The sequence below is a fragment of the Sinohyriopsis cumingii genome, chromosome 15 (assembly GCF_028554795.1).
Source record: "Sinohyriopsis cumingii isolate HCF-2022 chromosome 15, ASM2855479v2, whole genome shotgun sequence".
Classification (NCBI taxonomy): Eukaryota; Metazoa; Mollusca; class Bivalvia; order Unionida; family Unionidae; genus Sinohyriopsis; species Sinohyriopsis cumingii.
The window spans coordinates 71,729,232-71,756,769 of NC_142975.1; the positions used below are offsets into that span (position 1 = coordinate 71,729,232).

General features: G+C 34.7%; 1 protein-coding gene across 3 annotated transcripts in view; it reads right to left on the minus strand.

Annotated features, from left to right (window-relative positions):
* The window catches only part of LOC149782051 (phosphatidylinositol 4,5-bisphosphate 3-kinase catalytic subunit beta isoform-like), a 143,772-nt gene extending 118,888 nt beyond the window's left edge, over window positions 1–24,884 (minus strand). Inside the window, exon 1 of one of the 3 annotated variants that reach the window (XM_089933458.1) lies at window positions 24,751–24,884. The gene's annotated coding sequence lies outside the window, so the exon portion shown is untranslated. Of the gene's footprint in view, window positions 1–9,642; window positions 9,742–18,919; window positions 18,983–24,750 lie in introns of those variants that run through there. The other 2 variants (XM_089933459.1, XM_089933460.1) reach the window with 2 other exon arrangements.
* Between the last annotated feature and the right edge of the window lie 2,654 nt (window positions 24,885–27,538).

Genomic DNA, 27,538 nt, shown 5'->3' on the forward strand with positions numbered 1-27,538 from the left:
ATACCTATAAAAAGTTATTTATAAATACACCATGAAGTGGTGAAGTTATTGTCTGGAAATGAAATACAATGTCCAAAATCTGGCGTGTTTTATAACAGTAAGGGCAAATAATTAAAAAAAAATGTGTTCTTCAGGGGCTATTTGAGGAATAAATGTACCAAGTTTCACTGAAAACTATTTTCAGTACAATTTAAGATATAATTTGGAAATTAAATGTAGGGGCCAAATCTATTTTAGCAGCAGTAACTATGACCTTGAAACTCTTGACCCCCAAAATTCAACCAAGTTATTCCTTGGACTAATAGGAAATATTTGAAAAGGCTGAACTGAAATCTGTTCACTAAAACTTAAGTTATCATCCAAAGGCAAAATGCATTGGAATGATCTATTTTTTGCAGTAGTGACCCTGATGTTTGATCTGTTTACCCCCATATCTAAAGCGAAATGCACTGGAATGATCTATTTTTAGTAATAGTGACCCTGATGTTTGATCTGTTAACCCCCATTATCACTAGGATTCTTTCTCGAGTTAAGGGAAAAGCATTACTATGTTGCATTGAGTCTAATCTCTAGAACTTAAGTTGTCATCTGGAAATAAAATGCTTATATAAAATCTATTTTTAGCAATAGTATCCTTGACCTTGCAGCAGCCAATCCCAAAATCAACAGGGTTCTTCCTTAGACTAAGGAAAACAAATGTAAGAAGTTGCAGTCAGATCTGTTTGTTAAAATTTTAAATTATCACCTGGAAATTAATGAAGAGGTAAATGATATTCTTTACAACAGTGACTTGCCTTCATTGTCACTGATCCCAAAAATAGAGAGGCTTCCTCCTTGGGGTAAGAGAAACACATGAAGAATTAACACCAGGAAATAACCTGAAAGCTATAGTTACATAATTATAATCAGACTAGTTACCACATTAAAATCAAGTCCTCATTGTTTGCAAGGAGAACCGGTCTGATGGACTAGTGGTTAGGGCATCTGCCTTGGACGCAGGAGGTTGTGGGTTCAAATCCCGCCTGATTCATACCCAATACTTACAAAATGGTACTAACAGCTGCCTCACAAGGCGCTCAGCCTTAAGAGGTTAGTGTTAGGACTGGTCGGCCTGGTGTCACGATAATGTGACTGGGTGGGACATGATGCTACATGTCTGTGACAAGATTCCCTCAGTGCTAGATATCGCTATAAACTGCCACATTGCAGACATTGTAGAGATATGACTGAAATTTTTTTAAAGCTATGCTAAAAATTCTAAATCACATACACTTGCAAGGAAGACAGGACTTTTCATTGGCATTAATTGATATTACCTTATGGATTCACTTACAAATCAACATAGACTCTAAGCTGCTGTCACATAATGTGGTGGCAGATCAGGGTCTATATTGTTTATTCAACTGATTATTCCTAACAAACTAAACAGTCCCAGATCTGTCAGTGCATTATGCAATGGCAAATCTGGGTCTGCATTTTGCACTCTTACTCGATTTATAAGCAAGTACCATCTTTTAATAATGGGCACAACTGTAAAAATGATAAGTACCATGGTGCTTATCATTTTTACAATTGTGCCCATTATTAAAAGACAACTGTCTGGTAACTACTAGATTTACCACAAAAAGAAGTTGTTTTAATGTATGCACAGTATGACAAATAAGCTATGCAATGTACAAACTCTTGTCCTCAAGCCATATAGGAACACCAGGATTCTGGAAGAGTTCATCAAAGTCTTAAACTTGTCAGTGATCTCCCAGGACAGCGGCAAAGAAGGGGGGGGGTTTACATTATCATTCTTTAGTTAATGATTTGGTCCATGAAGGTTCTTTGAGGTGACAAGTGCTATTCATATCATGTATGAAAGGATCAAAACTATTGGTACCATTGTAAAGTGTAAAGGTATTCAAAGTATGTTTCGGTGTCAATTTACCTTGATGTAATGGTAATTTTTATGGTTAATACAATTTTTTTTTACAGTTACAACAGTATTTATAACACAAGTGTCATTGAAAAGTGTTTTCATTAAATACTTAGGTGTGAAATATATAAAATTGTTCTTCGAATGTATTTCCTATTTTTATTACTTTATTCTCATATGTGGTTGTTGTTGTTGTTGTAGTGTTTAATGCCATTTTTCAGCACAAGATAGGCTATACATCGCGGCCAGTATAATTGGTGGAGGAAGAACCCTGGAAAACCTGAGAAGAACCACCGACCCACAAGAAGCTACTGGCAGGCTTTCTCACGTACCGACATTAGCCAAGCCTGAGCCTAGAACTCATGCAGACAGGTGAGATGGCAGTGATCCATAACAGAGAGCGCTTTAGACCACTCGGCCACTCAGGGCCCCCTCATATGTGGTAAAAACTTCCTTATATTTTTCACTTGAGAAAATACAAGATTTCCCATCGTGTGATACCTGATTGGGTGAGGCCTATCAAAGTTATCCTTGCAGCAAGAAAAACAACAATAAACAGAATCAGCATTACAGACATGGAATTTTTTGCTGAATATATCCAACTTGCCACCGTTGTTATTTACTAGGTTATGTCCCTTTTATTATCTTGACATTACAATGTTATAAACCTTGTGCGCTGCATCACTCATTGTGATTAGATAGGGTCAAATTGTTTACAAAATGTCAATATATAATGTATTTTAACAGACAAAGCATCTTTAACCTACCAATCTCTCAAAATGTGATTGAAAATGAAACGAAAAATGGGGGCTATATATAGAGGCGGCATGAGAAGAGGTGGTATTCTAAATAGTGAGTTTAATCTTCTATGGTTCGATTCTGGTGTATTATAAAAAGACAATTTTATTTTCCTGCAAAGATGTCTTTTCATCTTGTCGTACAAAAAATTACACTATATATTTTAACTCTTGGCTAGCCATTCATTATCACCATTTTGTGTATAAAATGAAATATATGATATTAATTAATACAGGGAAAGAAACATCCTCTGTATATTTGTTGCAATAATATTCATATATAATTCATTCCAAATGCATATCATTTATATTCTATGTGGGTGTTTTTTCCAGTCAGGGCCCTACCCTACCCAGAAGACTGCAGAATTGTTTACAAGGAAATAGATATGACTGGCTAAGTTGTTTATCAGGAAGCAGCTGTTTTGTTCCCATTCTCTGTGTCATGTGATTAGTTCCTGGTGATACAGATTTAAATTTCCTCATCAACTAGACACTTGTAAACAAGTCTGCACTTTATTCTGGTACTTGTAGTAGGGATTTTCGGTAGCCATATTTTGAGCAAAATATGGAGACCCACCCACCCACCCCATCTGACAGTGTATATTTTATTATTTTGATTTAAAAGTTTCAAATTTTTCAGACCAAAAGCAGGCAGTGTAAAATCTAGGTAAAAATTTGCCAACTTTTGGCAATTATGTATTGTATGCCGCAAGATGTATCCACGAATTTAGCTGTTTGGCAACTGGACCAAACATATAAGCTCAAAGGAGACCAAAAAAAATTGATGAATGTCAAGGAAATGTGAAATGATGGTCACATTTTTCTACTTTTGGGAAACTTGTGAAGTACACATCCAGATATATCCACATATTAACATGCACAATAGACCACTCCAGTGGCCTACGTGGTTAGAGCATCCACCCACAGATGCGGGAGGTCATGGGTTCGAACTGTGGCCAATGTCATAGACTTATAAAAATGGTACTAACAGCTGACTCGCATTGCACTAAGCATTAAGAGGTTAGTGTTAGGACTGGTTGGCCTGGTGTTAGGATAATGCAACTCAGTGGGACATCATGCTACATGTCAGCGGCATGATGCCCCTAGTGCTAAACATCACTATAAACTGTCACACTGCAGACATCGTAGTGATATGACTGACTGAAAACTTGTTAAAGCTTCATTAAAAATTCAAATCAGATACACACACACACACACACACAAACACACAATGCACAATAATTGTGGCAAGAGTTACTCGATAAACTAACCCGATTAATGAGCATCAGAGATCCAAACAACCCGCATATCTGAATATTTTACGCAGCAACAACCAGTGTATCTGAATATTTTATGCAGCCAAATAGATTAAAATCAAATAATGTTTTAATTCACTCATTGAAATTAGTCATAACATTTTTGTTTTAAGCATTTAGCCCAAAGTGTGTAACTCTTTACATAAGCACAGTCTGTGCTGTATAATGGCGTGTTCGGTTAGTACAAACTATAAAATATGCAACTGGTTCCAGTTTCCGATGCTACATGCATACATGCATTTGAAATGACCATGCTGTTTTTTGTTGAAATCAGCATCTATTCAACCATATTTGAGGTCAGATCAGCACCGTTTTCTTTCTTTTCTTTTTTTAAAAATCCCTTTGAGAACACTTAAGTCAAACAGAGCAATATAACTGAATATACCTGAATTAGCCTTGGTCACCAAGCTGGCTGAAACATTCCAACGGACATGATTAGCCTCCTGAAGATTAAGATTTGGTCTGGTAGCACATTGCAGACTAAAGTGTCCACAAAATACCCCAATGAATTTTAATGCATTTAATTCCAGGAAAATATCCAATTTAATACATTAAAATGTAGTTCCAGTAAAATATCCAATTTAATGCATTTAAATGTAGTTCCAGTAAAATATCCAATTTAATGCATTTAAATTTAGTTCCAGTAAAATATCCAATTTAATGCATTTAAATGTAGTTCCAGTAAAATATCCAATTTAATGCATTTAAATTTAGTTCCAGTAAAATATCCAATTTAATGCACTTAAATGTAGTTCCAGTAAAATATCCAATGTAATGCATTTAAATTTAGTTCTAGTAAAATATCCAATTTATTAAATACTTAATCAAAATCTCTGGTATAAACAAAGAGAAAAAGAGTCCTCGAAGGGTCTGACTCTCTATTAACCAAAACCAAAAGTAATTTCCAGGAATTTAGGAACATTTCTTCTTTTAAGTGCAGCATCTTGAAACAAGATTTTCACTATGTTCATTGTGGTAGCCATTTTTGAGATTAGATCAGCACCATTTGCATTTTGGTCCAACTAAATATCATATTTAGTCTTCTAGCGAAAACCGCATTTCGATATTAATTTCCATCTAGGATGAGTCCCAATAAGATTCTCAAGATGTCATCTGGTGAAAACTGAATACATGTACTGATATGACTTTCTATTAAAAGAGATTCATTATTCTGGAAGTGATAGCCATACTGGACATGCTGGACTGTTGGAGCCATCAGAGACATACTGGACTGTGGTTGCCATACTAGATAGCAGATCAGTTGTTGTTATAGGGTTTAATGCCATTTTCAGCACAAGATAGGTTATACAAGGCGGCCAGTATTAATGGTGGAGAAAGAACCCAGGAAATACCCCGGAAAGATCAAAAGGTTATTTTAAGACCAACTAACAGCATAAGAAGTCTTCCAATGCAAACCTCATGCTAAAATGTCTTTCATTCAAGAGTCACAATGACAAAATTTTCAAGATGTCTGCTGCATTGACCATATTGTATTACAGGTCGGCACCATTTTCATTTATAACTAACTAGATATCATGAGATTAGTCTTTTAATGAACACCCCATTCTGATATAACCATCTATTCAGGTCGAGTAGAGACGACAAGATTTTTAAGATGGTCACTGTTGTGGTCATAATGAATGGTTGCTACCATTTTCATTTAGAACAAACTAGGCACCATAATTAAGTCTTCTGGTGAACACACCATACTGATATGATATTCGATTCAAATGGAGTAGCAAAACAAGATTTTTGAAATGGCTGCTGTGGCAGCCTATACAAGACACAAGATCATCACCAGTTTGTTCAGAACCAAATTTATATCATAAGAAATATTTCAGTGAAAACTCCAGGAATTCAAGATTAGATCATTAATTAATTTTAACGGCTAATTTCGATACCATCGATGACATTCTTCAATGATAAGATTTTGAAATTTGCTCCTGTGGTGGACATACTGGATATCAGATTGGCAGCAGTTTCATATAGGGCAAAGTAGACATAATTAGAATTAGAATTTTTTTGTCTACACCCCATGTCATAATGGCCATCCATTCAAGGCAGTAGTGACAACAAAATTTACAAAACCCTCATAAAAGTGGTGTATTTGGTGTATGTCTGGCACCATTTTCATTTAGGACTAACTGGGCATCGTAATTGCCCAGTGAAAGCCCCATGCTGATCCATTTGGGAGTTGAGATAGCAATATTTTCAAGACAGTCACCATGATGGCCATATTAAGAGTTATTCATTTTCATTTAGGACTAAGTACGGTATATAACCTAACAACTCTTCTCATGATAGTGATCGCAAGATTTTCAAAGTAGTCGCTGTGGCCGTCATATTGGACATCAGATCGGCACCAATTTCATTTAAAACTAACTAGACACAATAAGAAGCCCATGTGATGAATGTGTGTGTAAAGAAGTTTCATCGCAATCCTCCGAGTAGTTTAGGATGAATAGCAAAAACAAACTTGTGCTCACAGAGAGACATAAGATTACGGACGGATGACAGATCCTAGACCATCCAGTAGTGGCCTTAGCAAACATGGGGCACAATTTGGATCACCTTGGCAGAGCCCTCTGGATTTTTACGTGGGGCTCAGGGCCCTCTGGATTTATATGTGGGGCCCCTGTGAGCACAGCATTTGGAAATAAACTTTCAAACAAGTTTTATTTGATACTGAACTTAAAATTTTCTTCCATCACTTTAAAAATACTTTCTCTCTATTGATATATTTAAAAAAGATTCTAACATGCAGGGCTCCTGTAAGCACAGGGCCTACTGGACTTTGAGCAGTAAGCTTAAAGATCTTGTGTCATCTGTTAAGTGCTAAATGATATCAACAGATTTGGTTTAAAGCCTCTGGTATGTATTTAGTGTTTAGTTTGTTTTCTCAAATGCTGACCATTCTCAAATTTGTTAAGAAAAGGTTTGTACTATAATTATCCTATGGTATGTTCACTCATTTTAAATGAACAGATTTTCAACATTTTATTAAATACCATATTTTCTAATAATAAACCCACCCTCACTTAATCAAATTCAGCATTTCATATTTAAGTAAGATAAATTCTGAAAATAAGACTATTGCCAAAGAATGATAACTTTGTAGATAAAATACATGTAGATGTATTTCATGTCAGGACTGCCCCTTTTTTATTTCACTTTTGGACATTAACTTGTAAATCAAAAAGGTATAGTACAAAGTACAACTGTACATACATGTGTACATAGTACAGCTGTACATACACAAACACATAGTACAAGTGTAAATAAATGTACATATGGTACCAGTGTACATGCATGTAGCACCACTGTATATACATGTGCAAACAGTACAACTGTATATACATGTGCACATAGTACAAATATACATGCATAGATTACATAAAAGAATGTACAACTGTACATGCATGTTCAACACTGAATACACATTTGGTACCACTGTACACATACATATACGTACAGTACAACTGTACATATGGTGAATGGACACAGCTGATCCATCACATTCATAAATAATATTCTTCATTTAATCATGTGACATTTATACATAGTTATTTTTTGTTCATAATAAAAAGACAAACAGGAAATATCCTTTGCTGGAAATCACAAGTACATGTACATACAGATAATCACATGTAATTATAAATTTAAAAGAATTTTTTTATACAGTATTTTGCTTTAATCTGTCTGGTGATAATGGTGTTAGTCTTGTGGATCAATAAATATATGGTTTACAGCCAGGTGTGCAGATACAAATTTAAAATTACAGCTATTTTTTGTCTGTGATTAGATTACATAAAAGATATGTCAATGGCAGTCAAGAAACATTTCCTGCTGCAACAATCAAGTCTAAAATGAAGCATTATCCATGTAATCCTACCTTAAAAATAAATGTTCATCGTGACACACATACACAACAATGACTGAACACCACATGTATCATGGTTTTTTGATCCACGTTTTTCCCAAAGTGGTCTAGGGTTTTTATCCTTATGGCAATCAAAGAAATGAAGGCCTTAATATGGACTACAATGCCCCTCTAACAGTTGAGCTACACAACAAAGAACACTCTCTTTAACACTGAATGCCTTCTTATTGGTAATGGGTTTAAAGGAAGTTTAAATACATCATGCTGAGGAAATGAGAGCAAAGTGTATTTCCCAAGAACCCACATGCAGCCAATCTAGGCTGGCCATGGCAGGTATCGATCCTGCAACTTTTAGATTAGGAATCTCATGCTCTAACGACTTAGCTACTGCAGCTCTTGTCATCTGAAATACAAAGAGACAACTGCAAAACGGAACATGTTACATGACACTTTGTAAATGTTACACAACACTTTGTAAATGTTATATGACTTTGTATTTCTTACATGACACTTTGTAAATGTTACATGACAGTACATGCTACATGACACTGTAAATGTTACTTGACACTGTACAATACATGTTACATGACACTTTTGTACTGTTACATGACACTTTATACATGTTACAGACACTGTAAATGTTACATGACACTGTACATGTTATGTGACACTTTGTACATGTTACATGACACTTTGTAAATGTTACTCGACACTTTGCAAATGTTGTGACTCTTTGTATTTCTTACATGGCACTTTAAATATGTTACATGACACAGTATATGTTACATGACACTGTACATGTTACATGCCACTGTACATATTACATGACACTTCTGTACATGTTACATGATACTTTGTAACTGTTACATGACACTTTATATATGTTACATGACACTGTAAATGTCACATGATGCTGTATATGTTACATGACATTGTTACATGCCACTTTGTAAATGTTACATTACATTTTGCACATGTTATGTGACTTATGCAAAAAATGTGCTCATACAACTAGAATGCCCTCAACACCATTTTCTATGTGACTGTATAAGCAATAAAGACAGTAAAATACATGTAATGTACTTTTAACTTAAAGTCCAAACCAAATATGGAACTCATCAGGAAAGTAAACTAAACTTTCTGAAAATGATATGATACATAGTGATGCAATGCATCTTTGCAAAACATATGTCCTATTGCAATTTTTCAAATGAGTATTTTGTTGGTAATTCTATTGATGTTCTATCATGGAGATATTTTGAATCTATCATGTAGATCATTTATTTCTACTATCTGACTGGTATGTAAGCAGGAAGTAGATCCAGAAGAAATCCCAACAACTTATCAAGCACTCTTAACCTAGGGTAATGTGATCAAGTGTCAATCAGCATTCCTGCAGACTAAACAAAAACAAATTTCATGGCTTTTCCAACCTTTTCCAGTGCCATTTAACAAAACTCAAGGACCACAATATCTTGCATCTTTGATCATAAGTGTGTTGTGTTCAAACAAGTTTTTTAATCAGTGCTCAGCACTCTATGAAATTGGCAGTTTAACAATTTTTTTCATTCCACTGTCAGAAATTCCATGACTTTTCCAACACTCCTTGGTTTTGAGTAATTTCATGGCTTACCAAGTCCCTTGAAATTATTTTTTTTTAATTCCAAAACCTTCCCAGGATTCCAGAACGTGTGGTGACCCTGGTCAATATGACACTCATTAACATACCTACCATATCATCATGTTATACGAAAACACAGTTTGTACTTCCAAACCTCCACAAAGAATGCATCAGTGCCAACTAAAACAAAAATATTTCCACACACTCTCTCCTTTGAATCCCGTTGTATTGTGACTAATTACAAGTCAAGCCTGGGGATGATAAAACTCTTAGCCTGAGACTAAGTTTTCACTATAATCCAATCAGAAGTGGTGTTACAAAAAAAGTAATGTAATTTGTGACTGGCTAATACAGAATCTAAACCCTGAACTCCCATCTCAGAAGTTGTATGATTTCCAGGCTAAAAGATCTGGCTTGCAGATAAAGTAAACTTACAAGCAAGTACATATGGTAATAATTACAGCAAGTACATGTATATTGTGTATATGGTAATAATTATAGCAAGTACATGTACATAAATAACTTTCATCCCTTGTGAATAGACACATGGGTCACATGTAACGGTCTTAAGACTACAACCTCAGGCTCCCTTCCCCCAAAAATTGAATATGAGAAACTGACACACAATCTCAATGCATCCTACTGAAAACTTGGTCATTATCCTTATAAAAATAATCACATTTAATAATAATTATAATAATAATAATAATAATAACAATAACAACAACAATAATAATAACAATAACATTAACAAAAATAGTCACTTCATTTAAAGAAAAATTTAATCTGGGCAACAAGCCAATCCTCCTTGACATATTCTACAAATGTATACGATGTGCAATGTTTACAAGTTGTGATGCCCTTAGACAAGTGAGCTGTTCAAAACTAGACAAGTGATTTACTGCTACTGTCAAACATGTACAAGGAATGAAAAATAGACTACATAGAGCCTTCCAATAAAGAATTTTAATAAACAAGTAAAAGGTATTGGTAATACACAGTTTGCAAGCGCTGAATCAAACAAATTAATACAAATGATTGTTTCAAAAGATGATTTGCAAGAAACAAAGAAAAAAGGGAAGGAAGGAACTTCTCTACATTGACTGCCAAATACAAAACTTTTCTTATAACCCTTTTTATAGACAAGTAAATACAAGCTGACATACATTTTTTTTATAACTTAGTTTTGTTGGAAAAATATACCTGCCCACAAAGTTTTAAAGTTAAAAAATCTTTCTTTCAAAATAATAACATACATCTGGATAATATGCATATACATGTAAATCTGCATAAAGAAATATGTCAAAAACAGCAGTGTTTGATTGGGTTGTACCACTGGCCCTTATTTTTCATTGAATGTGCAAGAAAGCCACTTCCATGGCAACCACAGGTAGCATAAGAAAGACCCCAGAGAATAAACTAAATCATCATTAAGGCAGATTTTAGACTGAACAAATCAGGTTCACTAAAGAAGTAAAGACCAGACCCACACTGTACAGCCTTGATCCCAGATGTCAAAGCAAACCTTGACATCAGTCTGGAGAACACCATTAAGACCAAAGTCAGAGAAGCCATAAAAGTCCTCAAAAATGTGAAAGCTCCTAGTGAGGACAGTATCGGCTCAGAAATGCTTCAATCAAATGATACAGGAACTCCAAACATCCTCAGCAAAATATCTCAAAAAAATATTGGAGAGCAAAACAATACTCACCGAGTAGAAAATGTAAATTATCATCAAGTTACCATAGAAAGGCAACCATGGGGAGTGTAATAGCTGGAGAGGCATCATTCTTCTATCCCCCAATAGAACGATCTTCAGCGGAATCAATCTCAAGAGGATCACCATCACAGCCGATGAAGTCATCAGAAAGAAACAAGCTGGTTTCAGGAAAGGAAAAATCCAGCATTAATCAGATTTTCACATTCCGACAAATACTTGAGCAGACAACTGAATGGAACAATGCCACCTACATCAACTTCAGAGACCTGAAAGGCTGGCATCACCCTTCCCCATGACTCCAATGAAAATTTCAAACATCAAACTTCTGCACCAAGACTTCCAGAGTAAAGGCAACCATTTCACAGACTACTACAGCATCAACACAGGCAATGAAACACGGCAGCAACCTTACACCTTGCCTCTTCATCCTTGCCATCAACTGGCTGATGAAAGAAACAAATGTTGATAATAAATTAGGAATTAGGTGAGCCTAGAGCCACTCATCCCTGGAAGGCTATAACTATGCAGATGACATTGGACTCTTTTCAAGTCAGCATCCAGATATGCAACAAATGACAGATAAACTCAGCAAGACAGCGATAAAGCTAAGACTGAAAAGCATATCAGGGAGAACTATAAAGCCAACAAAAGAATCTCTCAAAAATGAATCAAAAGGAGGTAGAAAAATTAACATACCATAGAAGCAAAGTGTCCACAGATCAAAACTCATAAAGAAGCAGAAACAAAATTAGCAAAGCAAATAAAACTTTCAGACATGAATTTGAAACAACTCAGACACCAGACACGACTGATGATTTATCGAAGTAATGTCATCAGAGTGCTACACTAACATCAAGGACAGCACAAACTTAAAATCTTCCAAAATAAGTGTCTCAGGAAGCTTCTTGGCATTTTCTGGCCAAAATGGGTAAAAATGAAGACCCTCATCAAAGGACTGAATCACCATCTCTTGCCCAAACTGTGAAGAAAACAAGATAGCAATGGCTGCAGCATATAATATTGTACCACTCAGGAAAACCCTTGTCTGGACCCCAAGAGGGGAGACAAAAGAAGGGTCGGCTCAAAGATCAAAAGGAGAACTAAAAAGTAAATGATGAAGACATACAACCTGACTTGGAACACCATCAAATGTATATGTAGGGATGCAGACCATCAGCAATGCATGCTCCCTCACTGAAGCCACCTAAGGCACAGTGAAGGATGAAAACAAGAAAAAAGTCCAGGACAATGTTGTTAACTTACTGACACAAATGCCTAATGGTTATCTTTGCCACCAATCAAGTGCACATGGTTACTGATCATGTATTGAAAACATCCTGATGAGAAATGAAATCTTTGGCTAAAAACAGTGCAACATGTATTTCAAAGCATTAGCAAACCGAGAACAAGAAAAATCCAGATTTGAGTGACCTAAATAAATTCTCACGATGAATGATTACTCAAGAATGAAAAAAAAAAGATCCCTAATATGAAGATGGGTTTCAATGTCTTTTTTAAAAAGTATTTCTGTAATGAAAGCAAAAGCAGTATCTAAAGAAAATAAGTTCAGGACACAAATGTTGGAGTTTCTAAAACTAATTGTTTAAAGTATCTAATGTGACTTTTTATCTCTTTGCCCAGTTCTAAGTTTGTTCTTTTCTTTCTTGAGATCTTAATTTTGGTGGGGGGGATACTAAATTATTCCCAAGTAAGAAGCTATAAAATCCATTGAATGCTGTATAAAGTAGCTTATAAGTCAAGTGATACTGCAAACAACAAAGATCCTGATCTGCCAGAGCATTATGCGCCCACAGATCAGGGTCAATGTTGTTTGTTCTAATGATTACTCCAAACAAACTGCACAAACCCAGATCTGCTGGTGTATAATATGCCAGCAGATCTGGATCTGTGCAGTTTGCACTTGGCCTCATCTTATAAGCATATATATATATATATATATATATATATATATATATATATATATATATATATATATATATATATATATATATATAGGTTCATACAAAATTCTGAATGATAAATTCAAAGTCTTTTCCCCAAACTTTCAAAGACCACAAACATACTTTCAAAGACCACAAGCATAGATTTCCAAGACCTATTTTCATTAACATTTTGTATAAAAGAACTGTTAAAAGAGAAAACAACAAAAGTAAAATATTAGAATATTGTATAATGATGAAATTCAAAAAATAATTAATCAAAAGAAAGTGACCAGGAAATCTATACTACATCCAAATCTAAAAACCTTGGACAATTTTATTTGTGATTATGGAAGGAAATTAAAATGTTTGGGATTGCTTCACTTTTCAAAGACTTTTAAAGACCTAAGTGTAATCTGCTCGATTTTCCCAAACTTTCAAGGCCTTGAAAATGCTACCTCAATTTTCCCAAACTGACAAAGACCTTCAAAGACCATATGAGCCCTGTATGTATGTATGTATGTATGTATGTACAACAAATGTACTATGCATGGTACATCATTAGCTTTCCTCACATTTAATGATCTAGTATAATTTGCTGCATTTTTAGCACAACCCTTCTCTTCTTTACATCCAAGTCACCTTGACCTTTGCCCTCTTGAGCCATAAATCAACAGACTTCTTCAAGCCATCCACAGAATGTGGACCAGGCCTGTGATGCAGAACTACTGTTCCTCTGCAGAAACCATCTTTCTTCTTTCAGTCAGTGACCTTGACCAGGACTAATCAAATCCCACTGCCCAATGTCCCACAACATTTGTTGTGAAATCTGTAGCTCTTTCAGTAAGTGCCTAAAATAGGCTTAAGTATAGTTGTTGTTGTTGTTGTAGGGTTTAGCACCATTTTTCAGCACAAGATAGGCTATACATGGCGGTCAGTATAAATGGTGGAGGAAGAACCCGGGAAAACCCAGGAAAGAACCACCGACCCACGAGAAGCTAATGGCAAGCTTTCTCACATACCCACATTGACCGAACCCGAGACTCGAACCCACGCAGATAGAGGAGTTATGGCAATGATCCATGACGGTGAGCGCTTTGGACCATTCAGCCACTCGGGGCCCCCTTACGTATAGTAGTTAAAGTATATTTTGTATTTATTTAGCTCATTCGGTAATATTTGTCACTACATTTTCCTGTAACAGAGATCAGCATGGTCCAGTGTTCAGCACTGATTTGTTATTATTGTAGCAGAGATCAGCTGGTCCAATGTGTAGCACTGATTTGTTATTACTTAAACAGAGATCAACATGGTCCAGTGTTCAGCACTGATTTGTTATTATTGTAGCAGAGGTCAGCTGGTCAAATGTGAAGCACTGATTTGTTATTACTTAAACATTGATCAACATGGTCCGATGTTTAGCACTGCCTTCTTATTATTGTAACAGAAATCAGCTATAACATAGCACAGCATGGTTCATTGTGTAAAACTGATTTGTTATTACTATAACAGACATCAGCATGGTCCAGTGTGCAACACTGGTATGTTACTACTAAAACATAGCTCAGAATGGTTCATTGTGTAGAACTGATTTGTTATTTCTGTAACAGAGATCAGCATGGTCCAGTGTGTAACACTGATTTGTTATTACTGTAACAGAGATCAGCATTGTCCAGTGTGTAACACTGATTTGTACAATTATAGTCCATGCAGTTGACAAGAAATCATGTTTTAACCTTTATCTCTGTGAGCAAATTGATAAATCATTTTGTTAAATTTTACTTGATATATTTAATTAAAGGGAGGAAAGTTATTTTTCACATCATATCAATGATATCCAGAAAGTCTGAAAAAAACCTTCCACCATTCATATGATGAATGACATGACTCCTGAATAAAAGTTGGAAAGACTGCCATCTTCATTGCAGACATTACTAGGAAAGTGTGAATTGCACCATAATACTAATATCAATAGAGAATAATTAATATCATTAATCTACTAAAAGATATAAAAAATCAATGAATTTGTCAAACTTATTTGTGGTTTAATTTAATAAAATTAACATTCACAATTAATGCCATCAGAGGTCACCCATCAGTGATTTTGTGAATCAAACTAAAAATGCACGTTGGTTTTATTCTTTTTTAAATCAAGGCAGTGAACTAAGAGAAATACACCTCTTCCGTTTTCATTGAATTCTCGTACACTGACATATTTTAATTAACCACAATGGCTCAAGAAGTATATTTTCTTTCCTGTCTCATTCTCAGAAATTTACCTATCAGTGATGATCATTCCATCCATCAGACTCCAAAGAGGAAAGAAACAAAGTTAGTCACAATTGTGAGAAAGAAAAAATCTCCTAAAGTTGTAATGCATCTTATTCTTAAGCATCAGTTACAAAATAATGTACAAGTGTTTTCCTTTATTCAACACAAGACAAGAAATCTCAGCATCAGTTACAAAATAATGTACAAGTGTTTTCCTCTATTCAACACAAGACAAGAAATCTCAGCATCAGTTACAAAATAATGTACAAGTGTTTTCCTTTATTCAACACAAGACAAGAAATCTCAGCATCAGTTACAAAATAATGTACAAGTGTTTTCCTCTATTCAACACAAGACAAGAAATCTCAGCATCAGTTACAAAATAATGTACAAGTGTTTCCCTTTATTCAACACAAAACAAGAAATCTCAGCATCAGTTACAAAATAATGTACAAGTGTTTCCCTTTATTCAACACAAGACAAGAAATCTCAGCATCAGTTACAAAATAATGTACAAGTGTTTCCCTTTATTCAACACAAGACAAGAAATCTCAGCATCAGTTACAAAATAATGTACAAGTGTTTTCCTTTATTCAACACAAGACAAGAAATCTCAGCATCAGTTACAAAATAATGTACAAGTGTTTCCCTTTATTCAACACAAGACAAGAAATCTCAGCATCAGTTACAAAATAATGTACAAGTGTTTCCCTTTATTCAACACAAGATAAGAAATCTTAAGCATCATTTACAAAATAATGTACAAGTGTTTCCCTTTATTCAACACAAGATAAGAAATCTTAAGCATCATTTACAAAATAATGTACAAGTGTTTTCCTCTATTCAACACAAGACAAGAAATCTCAGCATCAGTTACAAAATAATGTACAAGTGTTTCCCTTTATTCAACACAAAACAAGAAATCTCAGCATCAGTTACAAAATAATGTACAAGTGTTTCCCTTTATTCAACACAAGACAAGAAATCTCAGCATCAGTTACAAAATAATGTACAAGTGTTTCCCTTTATTCAACACAAGACAAGAAATCTCAGCATCAGTTACAAAATAATGTACAAGTGTTTCCCTTTATTCAACACAAGACAAGAAATCTCAGCATCAGTTACAAAATAATGTACAAGTGTTTTCCTTTATTCAACACAAGACAAGAAATCTCAGCATCAGTTACAAAATAATGTACAAGTGTTTCCCTTTATTCAACACAAGACAAGAAATCTCAGCATCAGTTACAAAATAATGTACAAGTGTTTCCCTTTATTCAACACAAGATAAGAAATCTTAAGCATCATTTACAAAATAATGTACAAGTGTTTCCCTTTATTCAACACAAGACAAGAAATCTTAAGCATCAATTACAAAATAATGTACAAGTGTTTCCCTTTATTCAACACAAAACAAGAAATCTTAGCATCAGTTACAAAATAATGTACAAGTGTTTCCCTTTATTCAACACAAAACAAGAAATCTCAGCATCAGTTACAAAATAATGTACAAGTGTTTCCCTTTATTCAACACAAGACAAGAAATCTTAAGCACCGGTTACAAAATAATGTACAAGTGTTTCCCTTTATTCAACACAAGACAAGAAATCTTAGCATCAGTTACAAAATAATGTACAAGTGTTTCCCTCTATTCAACACAAGACAAGAAATCTTAAGCACCGGTTACAAAATAATGTACAAGTGTTTCCCTTTATTCAACACAAGACAAGAAATCTTAAGCATCAGTTACAAAATAATGTACAAGTGTTTCCCTTTATTCAACACAAGACAAGAAATCTTAAGCACCGGTTACAAAATAATGTACAAGTGTTTCCCTTTATTCAACACAAAACAAGAAATCTTAGCATCAGTTACAAAATAATGTACAAGTGTTTCCCTTTATTTAACTACAAGACAAAAAATTTTAAGCATCAGTTACAAAATAATGTACAAGTGTTTCCCTTTATTTAACTACAAGACAAAAAATTTTAAGCATCAGTTACAAAATAATGTACAAATGTTTCCTTTTATTAAACATTTAGACAAGAAATTCTATCATCAGTTACAAAATAATGTACTAGTGTTTCCCTTTAATTAACACAAGACAAGAAATTTTAGCATTAGTTACAAAATAATGTACAAGTGTTTCCCTTTATTCAACACAAGACAAGAAATCTTAGCATTAGTTACAAAATAATGTACAAGTGTTTCCCTTTATTCAACACAAGACAAGAAATCTTAGCATCAGTTACAAAATAATGTACAAGTGTTTCCCTTTATTCAACACAAGACAAGAAATCTTAGCATGAGTTACAAAATAATGTACAAGTGTTTCCCTTTATTCAACACAAGACAATAAATCTTAAGCATGAGTTACAAAATAATGTACAAGTGTTTCCCTTTATTCAACACAAGAAATCTTAAGCATCAGTTTGCTCCACAATAACAAACAATCACAGCTATGAGGCCATGATCCCAAAACAAATGACTCTTGAGATTTTGGTGCTCAGAGTCAAATGACTCTTCAGTGTTTAAATCTATTGAGAACCTTGGGACAGATGTGAGATGGCAGTGATTGGTAAAGGTGAGTACTTAGACCACTCAGCCACAGGGGACCCTTTACATGTTCTTGACTAATTCTTCAAAAATGTTTCATTATTTTTATGAGAAATATTTTCTGATAGAGAGTCAAATTTTTTTCATAACTTCTAGGTGGTATATTGTTTTCTCAATGACAAAGAAAACTGAGGATAACATTTGCCTTTGTTGAGAGAGACAGAGGCAACTAAAGGAGTTTATGCAAATGAATTACTTTTAAAAAAATGCTATCCATGTTATTATCTGTGTCTCTGTGTGTGATATGAATTTTAATCGTAGCTTTAATATTTTTCAGTCATATTGCTACAATGTCTGCACTGTGGCAGTTTATAGTGAAGTCTAGCACTGGGGCATCATGCTGCAGACATGTAGCATCATGTCTCAACCAGTCAAATTACCCCGAGACCAGGCTGACCAATCCTAATACTAACCTCTCAATACTGAGTGCCAAGTGAGGCAGCTGCTAGTACCATCTTTTATAAGTCATTGGTATGACTCCGCTGGGGTTCATACCCATGACCTCCTGCACCCGAGGCTATAACCACTTATGCCACAGGAATGGTCCTGTGATTCTCTAAATCCTGCAGCATAAAAAAATTCTTCAGCAGCTCTCTTTACATGAAGGAAGTATGAATCTAAGCTATCACTGAATGTCTAAGTCTTGCTTGCAATTTTTGTTTCAGAACTATGTGACTTAGAATGCCATTAATGATGTAATTAATTTAATTTTCTATTTCACCAGTCTTGCTTTAAATTAATACAAATAGGAAAAATCATAAAATATATCAAAGTACAAAACAGTGAGTTTAAAAAAATTAACATTACAAATGTACAAGATTATAAAATAAAACCAACCTTTGTTCTTCATAAAGTGACACTTTTCACTTGTGGTTAAAACAACTGTGAGAGTTAAATGCAAATAACAAGAGTGATAGATTAAACACTTGAATGACTGAGCATACACAACTGTAATCTTCTTAGCAAGTGGCCTTTGAGTGCACCAATGAACTTTCAACACAACTAATAAGCCCAACATTAGAGACAACAATATCAGTCTTCATTATTGTTCAAGCTAACACACCCGGTATTTTATCTGCCATGTTGGTTATTTTATCCTTTTGACTTTTTTTGTATACAATGCAATTTACGATGGTGAAAATACTTAACAGTGAGAATATGATCTAAATTAATTAAGACGCTACCTGGCAAGAATATCTGAAATTCTCTCACTCTGAAAAACTGCACAGAGCAATTCAAATACTGTACCCAATGGTTTATCATTTATAGTACCTAATGGTCTATCATTTATAGTACCTAATGGTTTATCATTTATAGTACCTAATGATCTATCATTTATAGTACCTAATGGTTTAGCGTACATAGTTGCTAACAATCTAGCATTTACAGCAGCTAACAGTCTAGCATTTACAGGAAGCAACTATATGCTCCAGTTTTATGATCCTAATGAAACTGACAAAGAAAGAATTAGATATGACAAAATATGAGAGGGTGCAAGAAAAATAAAACAAGAGTTCAATGAATGGGTTAAAAGATCACAGGAAGATGAAGCATGACAGAATTAAGTCAAGACAATTATGTTTTTCAGAAATAAAAGCACAACATTATTTACAAAATTCTTTTTAATAAGGTAAATACACTGCTAAGCAAGAAAATTGGATGCAAGTATTAAATAAAATAAAACAAAAGTCAAAGTAATGACCAATTTTTTTTAAGGATACTAGGTTGATCTCTTCTACTTTCAATTTAAATGAGAGAATAATTGTTAATTACAATTTTTTTTGTTTTTAAAATCAACATAGTAGACAGATAATTATACTGTCTGTAAGAGTCAGAATGAAAATATGGAACATATCTTTGTGATTGCAAAGGTTTGGTACCCATGACCTCCTGCATCTGAGACAGACGCTCTCACCACTTAGGCCACTGGAGTGATCTACCATGAGTAGTGTAAATCATCAATGAACAGTGGCATCAATGACATCCAGCTAAAAAATGTTAGCTCTACTTGTCTTTACTGCTGTCATTCCACACAGGGAAAACAGGTGCCAACTAAAATCCTAATTAAAACTACTATTTTACATTTTTATAAACCAAATGAAGGTGTTTAAACTTTAAAGGGATACTTTTAATGGTATTTTTTTTATAGAAAACATTATCTCTACAATTTGCCAAAAATTGAGATTTAAACTGCATAAATTTTCAAAGTCTTAAAAATACATGGATTTTCAACATTCACTTACATTATTAAGTGACTGTTGTGCATCTAACCAAGGAAAGGATTTACAGTATAAAGCTCTCTCCTCGTGTAGGTGCATATATGCATTAAACAAAAGATTATTACTTTTAAAATATTTTTAAAATGGTAAAAATATTAATTGTATATGTAACAGAATTCAATAACCAGTTTGAAAAAATACATTTTACTTCAATATACAAAAATAACATCCTGTAATTTTCAGATCTAGTAAGGTTTCACTTTGCTGGACAGATCTCTTAAGTGTCACTAGGTACAAACCCATCTGAGGATGCCACTTTTCAATTACTGAAGGTTAATTCTTAGAAAAACTATTATATAATTTTCTTCAAGGTCAAGAGTGAGCAGGGACAACACCTGCTTAAAAAGAAAGGCTGTCCCATGCCTAATTGACCCCACTTGTCAATCATGCTTATTGATTAACCAATCAGTGAACATAATTAGACATACCTCCAAAACTTGTTTATGACTGCCATTTTCCTCCAACAACCTGATTGTCCTGATAATAAATTGGTTATCATATATATAGGGGGTTGTCATTTTTTCCACTGATAATGGGGAAAAGATTTTAATTAGGGCTTTGTAATTCTGATAGTTAATTTTGAGATTATCTAATCTGGAGAGTTATATTTACTCCTTGCCTTAAACCTTAATGAAACTTCAATGAATAAAGACATGTGGTCATCTGCATGAATGTGGATACAATTAACTGCAATATCCACATGTTTCTTTATACAAACATATGCATAGAAGCATAACCAACTGATAATATGAAGAAAAACAATAATATAAAAATTAGAAACTGACCCAAAATGTATGTAACAATTAACATTTCTAGAATATGGATGGATAACCCATAAACCACAGGCTTTTATGTGCATGTTTTTTCTTCTTCTGTTTGACACACTGTACCCAAGACTGCATCGTTTTAAATGTAGAATATTTACATTTTAACAGTGTTTCCACAAGGGTTTTGCTACTACCAGTACCTTGTACTGACAAGGTTGGAGAAAGTCAATACAAGACCAAATTTTACCAGTACAAATGCTAATCCACCAATCTGAACAATGCATAATTTATCACTTGCACAGAGTAGAGAAAATTATATTGTAAACAATAATTTTCAGCAAGAATGTGAAATGAATGAGTTTCTGACCTTTACAGGGGATGGACAAGATCACAAGTCAACATGATGGCATTATATAGTTCGTTCCACACAGTATCGTGAATTTTATCCTATTTGTAAGTCAGTAAATTGTAGCTGTAAGTACCTAATTCATTTCACATGGGTTTTTAAAGCCAATTAGGTATTTATACATACATATAAAGAGGCTGACACAAAACTTTACAGAGTTACAGATAGGATATATTTCATGATGCTGTGTGGAACAAACTATAACGTAATCCCATTCCAATATCATCACTGTCAGTCATCGACTTAATCAAAACAAAATAACACAACTTTGGTTCAGAGTTCACTTATAAAGTAAATAGTTAAGGTGTTCCCATGCACTGTGTAAAATGTTTAGTTTTATTGGCTTGTTGTGAGTGAAAGCCTTCAACTTTAACATGGCTAGATCACATGACTAAATTTCATCTATAAAGAAACCAGCAAAATCCAAACCATGCCAGTCCCCCAGCAAACAAACGTGGTTATTGTTTTGAACAAGAGTAAATAAAAGGATGAATGGTACACCCCAAAAAATTAAATTCTGTAACAAAAGAAATATCTCGATATTTATGATTCTTCAATGCAAATGGAATGATGCAGAAACTGATGGCCTGGATTAACATCTATGAAACAGAAAGTGCTTTGTTTGTATTCTTTCATCTTCAGTGAAGCTCAGACTCTCCTTCTGGTGCTGTGTAGTTGCCAACATTCACTGATCACAGTTGGCAGGGATATAGGACTACAACTGCATGGAAAGAATAAGTCTGCTTCTTACAGACTTTGATGTTGAGGCAGCTAACTTTGAAGACTTAAAACACATTTTACAGTTTGCTGTTGTTGTTGTTGTAGGGTTTAACGCCATTTTTCAGCACACAATAGGCTATACATGGTGGCCATTATTAATGGTGGAGGAAGAAGCCGGGAAAAACCCTGAAGGAACCACCGACCAACAAGAAGCTACTGGCAAGCTTTCTCAAATACCCACATAGGCTGAATCTGAGACTCTAACCCACGCAGACAGAGGTGAGATGGCAGTGATCTGTAACGGAGAGCGCTTTAGAACACTCAGCCACTTGGGGCCCTTTACAGTTTGTAGGTACATAAATACCAACAGCTTCATATCTGTCTGGTACAGAGGCAAATTAATCAGTAAAAACTGGCATATACCGGTGTAACGGAACCTCTAAGGTTAGTTTGTCCCAAAAATGCTAAATGTTATCACTGCCTCAGTATTTCAAGCACTTGAGTATTTTTAACTTTCTGTCACAGAGATGGAGGGGTGGGGGATGAAAACTTTAATTAATCATAAGAGATGAGATACAAAAACAATGAAGCATGTTTACATCGCAATCTGATTAAAATCATATCTCCACTGTCCTACATGAAGATCTGACGACGACTGCATCAGGGTCATGTTCTGGTGACTTTTAAATTAGCCAATGGAAATGCAGCTTTCAAGAATCTTAAAGTGAATCAAATCATTCAGTATACATTCATGCTCTTCATACACACTGCTCCATCTCCAAATGCGAAGATATATGACTACATCTGTTTGGTTGATAAATTAAGGATTGTGGTAATAATATAGGTCACCAGAATATGACCCATAAGCAGTCACTGTCAGATCTTCACAAATAATAGTGGAGATTTTAATCAGATTGTTCATCTCATGAACAGAGGAGAATTGTAAAGTTATTTATGTATTTACATCAAAGGCAACCTAAACAAAAGTTAGATCAAATCAATCAAGAAATGACTGTAAAATAAACACAATCAGATCTTTTGAAATGAAATTTTCTTTGACACAACATTGTTTTCAAGTTGCAGTGAAACTAATTCTGATATACTGAACTCAAAACAGAATTGCATGCCTAACTAAAAATACAAAACTAAACATTGTCTACTGCAGTATAATTAATGCAACTTGGTAATTTTTAGGTTTTTTAATTAGAATCCTCTTTTATAAACCTGTCACTGAAAATGAAACATATTTCTTTACCAAAAACAAAAATGCTTTGACAATGGTTAACAGGTCATGTCACATGATAACGTAGCAATCTATTATCTTGCAAAAAGTCAACCGAGGAGAGGTTCTTTGTCTACTAAATGATGACGATTCAATCTGTTTGACAAGTGAATTTTTGGTATCAGGTGGACAAAACTCGTTAAAATACTGCAGGGAAAATAAATAGCAGTATAAATTCTTTTTTTATGCCAAGATATGTCAAATATGATTTCCTTTGTTTATAATAATAAATCCTATACAAAACCAATAGTAACAAAATAACAATAACATGACAAGAAATGAGTATAAAAAATATAATTGTGGTATTTATCTGCTCAAGGCCCAAAAAATTGTCATCAAAATTTTCAATAATAATGTTACCCATATGAATTCTTAGAAAAAATTATCAAACACACTAACTTTTTATCATTATTAACGTCAAATAGTATGATACATGTAGATGGTAAGTAACAAATACGTTTGGTCGTAACACAGGATTCTGATGTTTTATCAATAAAGTACCATGCAATATATATATAGGTCCATACATAGTACCGATGAGGTTAATTAGTCCTACAATGTAAGACATAGCACATGTCGGTTTTGTTTAAGTGACGCCCAAAACATAAATATCAGCGTCGAGGTCTTACATGTAGGACTACAATAACGCGAGTTCGTGATGCCAGAGATTTTCATCGTACTTTAATGATATAACGTCAGACTCCTGTGGTCATAAACACTAATTCTAATCAAACCATATGAATATTCCAATCGTCACAAAAAAATGCATATATAAAAATAAATAATACACACTATTTTAAAAAAAAATAAGACAGAAAATGTTTTTTTTTTTTTTTTTTTTTACTCGGACACAAAACAATCTAGGGTAATATGGTCATATTCCGACCAGTAGGGTAATTCCGACCGTAGATGTGCGGCTTAAACGGGTCGAATTTCGGATGGGCCGAAACCTCTGATAATCGGTGTGCATACGCCCCCAACTCCAAGGAAAATGCTGGCTTTGGACTCCAATTATTAAAGCTTAAAAAGGAAAGAAAAAAATAATCCTCGTGCATGTGGCAGTTGCATATTTGTATGTGTCACCCAAGGGAGGGAAGCGGGAAATGGGGGTCACCTGCACCTGCAGTCACAAAACACCAACCAACGACTTAAATTTTTAAAAAAGTTACGAATTAATAACATTAAAACAAGTACCAAAAGGTAACTATACTTACATTATGTCATTACGTTCCCAAAAACGTCTTTACTATGTTCCTAAGTAATGTCATCGTGAAATAAATTGTCACAGACCAATTTCAATGTGTGACGTCTACCAACTCTGTCCGGATTTCACTTCCCTACTCTCCATCATGTACAAATGGCAATCGAAACATCATTCGGCTATTTCCGTAAGGTCCTGAAATAACATCGGCAGTGGTTGTAGGAATACACATGTTTGGTGACTCTTCTGGCAGTGTGCACCACATATATCACCACAGCAAAGGCCGATACTATTCCAATTGTAATTTTGTCTCTTTGCGCCACTTGGTTTTGGTCTCACTGGAAAGTTTCGTATTTTGACTCCTCTTTTTTAAGGTAGAAGTCATGAACCTAATTATCACAAGCCTAGCATATTTAAATTCACACAGAAGCTAAATCTGCAATGTGGTTTAGATTTACTTTGAGTTAGGCTTGGAAATGGGTTGGCTTGTTGGTGACTGATTGTCACAGATGAGCACTGGAGATCAAATGCGTAACTTAGGCTGCAAATGAACAACCGTCTTGGCTTACGTATTTACGTGTGTCTGCTACAGAGGTAAATCACAAGTGCTCGACGCGAGCTTGATGTTGAGAGAAGAAAAAAAAAAAACAATAATCTAAAGGGAAAAAAATCATACAGAGTACCAAAAATACCTTAGATTACCCCCATGACCCGTTCTGACATAGGACCCTCTCTATCCTAATATATAAGAGAGAAGGTACGGAACTTCCAAATACTTCGTTCTACTCATGACCCTCGATTTCCTTCTGCTATTTCCATCTTTAAAGGCACACGTCTATACTATATGGCTTGTTTTACTCTTGAGATATTTTTCTATCCATCAAGCCATCATTGACTTTTCTGCGTTGTAGCAAACAGAAGTTACGGACTCCGAAACGTGCGATTTTCGTGAATGTTTACTCCGAGACAAGTCCGAGCTCAAGTGATAATCAGTATAACCTTTTGAGCCAATCATATTTCGGCGTTGACGTGTGTGCCGCATTGTTTACCTATTTTTAAAATAGAGACGCATATATACAATGTATGTGCAGTGAAGAAGACAATGTCTAATTTTTGCACGGAACAGGATTCCTAAAGTTGAATAGAGTCAATGGTAAGTAAAAACTTACTTTTGCTTCTACCACTGTTCTGTAATTCAAGAAGGGATGCACCATGGAGTTGAAAACATGGTACATGTAGGCCTTTTCACCGGTTTTCACATGTGCACGCACTGGTCCAAAGAGAAAAAATTCGCGAAAATCGCACGTTTCGGACCTTCTCTCATATATTATGATAGAGAGGGTCCTATGTCAGAATGGGTCATGGGGGTAATCTAAGGTATATTTGTCACTCTGTATGATTTTTTTCCTTTAGATTATTGTTTTTTTCTTCTTCTCAAAATGGGTATCCAAATGGTGATAAATTATTGGATCCGAAAATCAGCACAGATATTTCAGAAAAAAATGGATCCCTTTTGTATTTCGAAAATACCATGGTATATCTAGAATCACTGGTGAATGTAAGGATAAATTTGCAGAATTTGAGAAACCAGTTGAAGAAGCAAGAAGAACGTCCTTACCCGGATATATATTACCCCCCAAAACATCCCCATTTAAACCACCTCGTTTGCAATTGGAAGAAATTAGACGAAAGAGGGAATTACCTTCAGCAAGTAAGAAAGAAGTAAAAGGAGCAACTGAAAGTGGTCTTGTTACTCCAGGAAGTGGTTTTATTATTTCATGTCTCAGCAATGTCCTTGCTTATGTTGATCAACTATAAATTCTGATTGGCGGAAGAAAGATGGTAATAATTCCCCAGAAATCATTAATGAAGCAGCTGATATTTGTCAACTATTATTTACAGCCGGTATCATGGATATTAATGTGTATGGGTCACATATTAATGAAATCGTTGATAATTACCACAGTGAATGAGAGTAATTAGATACAATGAGTAAAATAAGAGATCATACATAATGCTCAACGTGGACCGATCATGGTCAGGGTGATAAATTCGCGATTACCTATGTATAAAGTTACCTATGGAGATGGACTCGGTGATGTTGTTCAGGGTCTATTAAAAAAGGATAGCCCCAAAAGCAATACCGATTGCAAAGCCACTGAGAATGAAAGCTATTGACGTTGTTCGTAAGAAAGGTATTGGTGCTGTTGGTGATGTTGCTAGTAAAGCATTCTCAACAATCAAAGAAAGACTAGCACGATTAATACGACGAAAACCACAGCCAGTAAAATTACGCAGCACTGAAGTTATGCGTGCAAATGTCAGTAAAATAATAAATCAGGCTGTAAATAAAAAACTGACAGAGTTAGCTGGTGTACCACTATCAGGCAAAGAAAAAATACAACTGCTAGGCTGATAGCTGTAAATATAATTTCCCGAAGTGGTATTCGTGTTAAACGATAATAATTATATAAAAATATCAAACGTATATCTGATCCAGCATTTGACACGGATGCGTCAGTTCTCAAAGATGAGAATGTGGGTGATTATCAGTATTATTCTTATGACGCACGTGGAAGAATCGAATTACAGGTTCAGGATACAAGTAGATATTTCTTGCCCGCTGAGGTATTTATTGAGATCGAGATCGAAGGTAGACTTTTGAAACCAGACGATACAGCGTACGGACTTTTAGATCGACCTGATTTTGTTAACAATGGCTTATTTAACAGCGCCATATACATGATTGGCGGAAAAATATTGAATCATGCCTGGAAATCATTGACATTGCCACGAAAATA